This window comes from Oryx dammah, unplaced genomic scaffold (assembly GCF_014754425.2).
Source record: "Oryx dammah isolate SB20612 unplaced genomic scaffold, SCBI_Odam_1.1 HiC_scaffold_20, whole genome shotgun sequence".
In the NCBI taxonomy this organism is placed as follows: domain Eukaryota; kingdom Metazoa; phylum Chordata; class Mammalia; order Artiodactyla; family Bovidae; genus Oryx; species Oryx dammah.
In genome coordinates this window covers 16,116,945-16,124,494 of record NW_024070204.1, presented here as the reverse complement: position 1 = coordinate 16,124,494, position 7,550 = coordinate 16,116,945, and the positions used below count along the sequence as shown (strand labels likewise).

Sequence of the window (7,550 nt, the reverse complement as noted above, 5' to 3'; positions counted from 1 at the left end):
ACCCTGAAGGAGCCAGGCTGACAGAAAAAAAAAAAAAAAAAGTGAAGCCTTTGATTGTGGGATCACAACAAACTGTAGAATATTCTTAAAGAGATGAGAATACCAGACCACCTCACCTTCTTCCTGAGAAACCTGTATGCAGGTCGAGAAGCAACAGTTAGAACCAGACATGGAATAATGGACTGGTTCCAAATTGGAAAAGGAGTACATTCAAGGCTGTATATTGTCACCTTGCTTATTTAAACAATATGCAGAGTACATCATGAGAAATGCCATGCTGGATGAAGCACAAGCTGGAATCAAGACTGCTAGGAGAAATATCAATAATCTCAGATATGCAGATGACACAACTCTTATGCCAGAAAGCGAAGAGGAGCTAAGGAGCCTCTTGATGAAAGTGAAAGAGGAGCATGAAAAAGCTGACTTAAACCTCAACTTTCTGGTCCTATCACTTCATGGCAAATGGATGGGGGGGGGGAATGGGAAAACAGTGACAGACTTCAGTTTCTTGGCTCCAAAAGCACTATGGATGGTGACTGTAGCTTGCTCCTTGGAAGAAAAACTATGACATAGCTAGACAGCATATTGAAAAGCAGAGACAACACTTTGTCGCCAGAGTTCTGTACAGTCAAAGCTATGGTTCTATCCAGCAGTCATGTATGGATGTTGGACCACAAAGAAAGCTAAGCATTGAAGAACTGATGCTTTCAAACTGTGGTGCTGGAGAAGACTCTTGAGAATCCCTTGAACAGCAAGGAAATCAAACATGTCAATGCTAAAGGAAACCGACCCTGAATATCATTGGAAGGACTGTTACTAACACTGAAGCTCCAAAACATTGGCCACCTGATGCAAAGAACTGACTCATTGGAAAAGACCCTGATGCTGGGAAAAATTGAGGAGGAGAAGGGGGTGACAGAGAATGAGATGGTTGAATGGCATCATTGACTCAATGAACATGAGTTTGAGCAAACTCTGAGAGATAGTGAAGGACAGGGAAGCCTGGCATGCTGCAGTCCATGGGATTGCAAACAGTCAGACATGACTGAGCGATTGAACAACAACAACAACAACAGAACATGAATAGTCTAGATCAGATGTTCTCAAACTTGGAGGCCCTCAGACCCCTTCACAGTCTTAAAAAAAAAAACTATTTAAAAAGTCAAGAATTTTTGTTTATGTGGATTTTATTGACATATATCATGTCAGAAATTGAGACTTGGAAATTTTTTTAAGCATTTTATTAAATCTTTTTAAAGTAGCAATGATGAACCCACTATGTGTTAATATAAATAATACTTTTTCATGAAAATTATTATATTTTCTGAAGCAAACTTTAAAAAAGGGAAAGAATATCATTGTTTTACATTTTTGCATATCTCTTTGATGTTTGACTTGATAGAGGACAGCTGGATTCTTATTTGAGCTTATGCAATTGTTCTATTATGACATATTGCTTTTTAGTAAAGTATATCTTGCTCCTGCTCAGCTGCTTCAATTATGTCCAATTCCTTGCAACTTTATGGACTGTAGCCCACCAGACTCATCTGTCCACGAGATTTTCCAGGTAAGAATACTGGAGTGGGTTACCATGCCCTCCTCGGATATCTTCTTGACTCACAGATCAAACCCACGTCTCTTGGGTCTCCTGAATTGCAGGCAGATTCTTTACCCACTGAGCCATCTGGGAAGCCCTGGTCTTGAGCTTAGGCCTACTTTTAACCCATCCAGTATGTGGCATTTTGTAACAGCAGCCCGAGGAGACTCATAGTGATGATGTTAATAAATGTGATTTTTTTTAAATTATGTGTAATAAAATAGTTTAAAGTTTGGAAGAGTCATATAAACAATCTTCACATCTATTGAAACACTCTACTCTTTTCCAGATAGACATCTGTGTGGGGCTAGGTTTTTTTTTTTATGAATATATACTTTATATATATTAAACTATATAAGGAATGTGTAAAGTATTAATATTTAAAGTTTACAAAGAATATATATGCATAAAAATACCTGGCCTCATGCAGATGTCTATCTGGAAGAGAGTAGAGTATTTCAATAGCTATTTCAAATTGCTGATATGAATCTTCCAAACTTTATTTTATTATACATTTTTTTAATCACATTTATTAACATCACCACTATGAGTCTGCTCAGGCTGCTGTAATAAAATGCCACACACTGGCTGACTTAGAAAGTAGACCTAAAGTTCAAGATCAAGGAGGTTTCTGATGAGAACTCTCTTGCTAACTTGCCAGCAACCCCCTTCCTATTATATCCTCCCATGAATGGGTGAGAGAGAGAGAGAAGTGAGTGAGTGTACTCTGGTCACTCTCTCTATTCTTTATAAGGGCTTCAGTCTCCAAATGGAGGCCTTACACCCATGACTGTACCTATACCCAGTTCCCTCTGTTAAAAGATAAACTGAGACATATTAAAAATTTTGAATAAAAATCAATTTGAAACAGGCAGCATCCAATTGAGAAGATGGAAAAGGGCTCTGATGAGCTGTGTATAATGACTTTTTTAAGCAGAGGGAGTAAGAACCAGGAAGTTATACCAGGCAAAATGGTAGGTTGGCCATGGCAAGGTAACTTTCCTTAGGGAGGCAGATTTTTTAACTGCTATTGATCAAAGGATTCCTGACTGACTGACAGAAGAGTCTCTTCCTGGAAAACAGAAACTGTAATTAACTTAAGTCTTGGTTTGATGACTCAGGGTTAAGCATAAACTACTCCATTTTAGGCCTGTCTGTTTGGTTTTTTTTTTAACAACTCCCAAAAGTACCCCCTCTAAATACCACCATGTCAGGGTTTAAGGTTTCAGATGAATCTTGGGAGACACAAGCATTCATCCATAACAACCACCAATCCTATCAAAAAAAAGTCTTTACAAATTGCCAAGTCCTAAAACAGTGGCTGTTAAAGTGCTGCACTCAATATGCCAGCAAATTTGGAAAATTCAGCAGTGGCCACAAGACTGGAAAAGTTTTCATTCCAATCCCAAAGAAAGTCAATGCCAAAGAATGTTCCAACTACCACACAATTGCCCTCATCTCACACACTAGCAAACTAATGCTCAAAATTCTTCAAGCCAGGCTTCAACAATACATGAACCAAGAAATTCCAGGTGTTCAAGCTGGATTTAGAAAAGGCAGAGGAGCCAGATATCAAATAGCCAACATCTGTTGGATCATCAAAAAAGCAAGAGAGTTCCAAAAAACATCTACTTCTGCTTTACTGACTACACCAAAGCCTTGACTCTATGGATCACAACAAACTGTAAAAAATTCAGAAAGAGATGGGAACACCAGACCACCTGACCTACGTCCTGAGAAATCTGTATGTAGATCAGGTAGCAACAGATAGAACTGGACATGAAACAACAGACTGGCTCCAAATTGAGAAAGGAGTACATCAGGTTGCCTGTCGTCCACCTGCTTATTTAACTTACATGCAGAGTACATCATGCGAAATGCTGGACTGGAAGAAACACAAGCTGGAATCAAGATTTCCAGGAGAAATATCAATAACCTCAGATAAACAGATGACACCACCCTTATGGCAGAAAGCGAAGAACTAAAGAGCCTCTTGGTGAAAGTGAAAGAAGAGAGTGAAAAAGTTGGCTTAAAACTCAGCATTCAGAAAACGAAGATCGTTGGCATCTGGCCTCATCATTTCATGGAAAATAGATGGAGAAACAATGGAAACAATGAGAAACTTTACTTTTTTGGGCTCCAAAATCACTGCAGATGATGACTGCAGCCATGAAATTAAAAGATGCTTGCTCCTTGGAAGAAGGAAGAAAGAAAGAAAATGAAGTCGCTCAGTTGTGTCCGACCCCGTGGACTGTAGCCTACCAGACTTCTCCGTCTATGAGATTCTCCAGGCAAGAATACTTGAGTAGGTTACTATTTCCTTCTCTAGGGGATTTCCCAACTCAGGGATCGAACCTGGGTCTCCTGCATTGGAGGCAGACGCTTTAACCTCTGAGCCACTAGGGAAGCCCTCACAAATGACAAACCTAGTGAGTGAATGAGTGAAGTCACACAGTCATGTCCGACTCTTTGCGACCCCATGGATTGTAGCGTACCAGGCTCCTCTGTCCATGGGATTTTCCAGGCAATAGTAATGGAGTGGATTGCCATTTCCTTCTCCAGGGCATCTTCCCAACCCAGGGATCAAACCGGGTCTCCTGCATTGTAGACAGACGCTTTACCGTCTGAGCCACCAGGGAAGTCAGACAATGTATTAAAAAGCAGAGACATTACTTTGCTAACAAAGGCCCATCTAGTCAAAGCTATGGTTTTTCCAGTAGTCATGTATGGATGTGAGAGTTGGACTGTAAAGAAAGCTGAGCACCAAAGAATTGATTTCTTTTGAACTGTGGTGTTGAAGAAGACTCTTGAGAGTCCCTTGGATTGCGAGGAGATCTCACCAGTGCAATCCTAAATAAAATCAGTCCTGAATATTCATTGGAAGACCCTGATGCTGAGAAAGATTGAAGGCAGAAGGAGAAGGGAATGACAGAGGAAGAGATGGTTGAATGCCATCACTGACTCGATGGACATGAATTTGAGTAAGCTCCAGGAACTGGTGACAGACAAGCCTGGTGTGCTGCAGTCCACAGAGTCGCAAAGAGTCGGACATGACTGAGCAATTGAACAACACATTTTCCAAAACTCTTATTTTCATTTGAAATCTCCCATTTTTTTCTTAACTACAAATATTTCCTTTTGATTTCCTTGAAGTGACAGGCTCACTGAATTCATTTTTGAGCCAAACAGCCAAGTCAGAAAAGTCATAGTTTGTTTGCTATTCTTGAAGGCAGAATTACTGTCCCATTAAAAAGCAACTAGTTCAGCTCACAACTCAAGCAATTGAATAGGTGTTTTTCCTCTGAAACACATCATCACCAGCATATTAAAAAGAGATGTGTCTTCAAGGTTAGAGACTTAATGAAATTGCTAATTTTTTTCTGCTTCATCAAAGACATTTTCAAGGAAACTAGCCATTTTTTCACACTGTGGTGGTAAAAAAGATGACTATTTGCAGAGTTTAGTGCCACTGCCAGGATTCATGCCAAGGTACCATCAGTTTTACATCCCATTGCTTTTTCACCTTTGGTGGAAAAGCCATTCAATTTTAATATTATTATGAAAGTAGTTTTCGACCTTGTAGTCCTCCTGAAAGAGTGTCTAGGATCTCCTGGGATCCACAAGCTACATTTGGGAATCCCTTGGTCTAGACTATGCTGTAGTCCAGAGGCATTAATTCAATGGTTTATCCCAGCAGCCTCTAATCTTTCTGGCACCAGAGACTGGTTTCACCATGGAAGACAATTTTTCCATGGACTGGGAGACAGGGAGGATGGTTTGGGGATGATTCAAGCACATTTTACTTATTGTGCTAATGATAATCTGTATTTACAGCTGCTCTCATCTCCACCTCAGATCATCAGGCATTAGATTCTCATAAAGAGCATCAACCTAGATGCGCAGTTCTCAATAGGGTCGGTGCTCCTGTAAGAATGTATTGCTCCTGCTCATCTGACAGGAGGCAGAGCTCCAGCAGCGATGCGAGTGACAGGGAACAGCTGTAAATACAGACGAAGCTTCACTTCTTCACCCTCCAGTCATCTCCTGCTGTGCAGCTTGATTCCTAACAGTCCTTGAACCAGTACCAGTCTGTGGTCCAGGGATTAGGGACCCCTGGTTTACCTGAAGGAGTGCTAGCATCCTGTTGTCTTGAAGTGAATTTACGTAAGCAAAGTCACAGGGCTGCATGTGATAAGGACAGCCCTGAAACCCAGGGCTTCTGGCTCCACGCACAGTACTGAACCGTCTACACCACATTCCATTCCTGGTTAACTGATCCATTCCTTACCCTAGCATGCTTAGTTAGAGCTGCAGAGACATAATCTTATGTTTTTAAGTTTCCGATGCTTTACAAAAAAAAAAAAAAGAAAAGGTAATTAAAAGTTGTCAGATAAAATTATTGTACTGATTTCATCCATAGGCTAAAATTTCTGTCCTGTGAGCCTTGTTTATAAGTGCATTCAAGTAGAGAACTCAGTATTCCCAACGTCTGTTACCAGCTTGGCGACAGGGTCTTATTAATAGAGCACAAAGACTGAAAATGCGCAGAAAGGCATAACTGGTTTTTTGAAGCATAGATAAAAGAGAAAAGCTGATTGCCTTTTCTTACTAAAAAGCAGAGTGATGTGCCATTTATGAACTGCAGAATCAAGCACTTCCCTGTGGCAGCCATCAAAACAAATTCTCTCACCTAGCTTTTCTGTAAAAGAGAACTAGGTGAAATCTGGAGCAGCATAGTACTAGGCCTAAAAAAATACTGTGGAGGTATGGAAGTGGGGGTGGGGCAGAGTGGGAATAAATTTCTGAACCCAAGAGGTGTTTAATGTTAGGGTACCAAAACTGTGCTTATAAAATGTTGCGAAGCATCCTGTTTTGCCTAACAATCATGTAACTTGTGTTGTCAGCACCATTTGAGCCTGAAGATATTCTCTGCTGACTGGGTTTGAGAAATGTAAGAAATAGAGTGCTTCCAAGGCAAGGAAGATAAGTATTAAGTATAAAGTGAAAGTGAAAATCTTAGCCGCTAGTGTCCAACTCTTTGTGACCCCATGGACTATAGCCTGCCAGGCCCTTCTGTCCTTGGAATTCTCCAGGAAAGAATACTGGAGTGGGTAGTGATTCAAGAATACAAAAAATGCCAAGGGTACAAAGACACTGTGTTGCTAACATTTCAAGAGAGAGGGCTGTCATATTTGATTTATAGAATAAAATGAACAAAAATCCTGAATTATATATATACATATGTAATATACATATAGATATATAACAACTCAAATTAGTTTTCATTCCAATCCCAAAGAAAGGCAATGCCAAAGAACACTCAAACTACCGCACAATTGCACTCATCTCACATGCTAGTAAAGTAATGCTCAAAATTCTCTAAGCCAGGCTTCAGCAGTACGTGAACCATGAACTTCCAGATGTCCAAGCTGGTTTTAGAAAAGGCAGAGGAACCAGAGATCAAATTGCCAACATCCGCTGGATCATGGAAAAAGCAAGAGAGTTCCAGAAAAAACATCTATTTCTGCTTTATTGACTATGCCAAAGCCTTTGACTGTGTGGATCACAATAAACTGTGGAAAATTCTGAAAGAGATGGGAATACCAGACCACCTGACCTGCCTCTTGAGAAATCTGTATGCAGGTCAGGAAGCAACAGTTAGAACTGGACATGGAACAACAGACTGGTTCCAAATAGGAAAAGGAGTACATCAAGGCTGTATATTGTCACCCTGCTTATTTAACTTCTATGCAGAGTACATCATGAGAAACGCTGGACTGGAAGAAACACAAGCCCGAATCAAGATTGCCGGGAGAAATATCAATAACCTCAGATATGCAGATGACACTACCCTTATGGCAGAAAGCGAAGAGGAACTAAAAAGCCTCTTGATGAAAATGAAAGAAGAGAGTGAAAAAGTTGGCTTAAAGCTCAACATTCAGAAAACAAAGAT

The 7,550-nt window shown here is 40.3% G+C and overlaps 1 non-coding gene across 1 annotated transcript; it reads right to left on the bottom strand.

Annotated features, from left to right (window-relative positions):
• Positions 1-3,930: 3,930 nt before the first annotated feature.
• TRNAW-CCA lies at positions 3,931-4,003 on the bottom strand. Its single transcript has one exon. It is a non-coding gene; the product is annotated as a tRNA-Trp (tRNA).
• Positions 4,004-7,550: the final 3,547 nt, after the last annotated feature.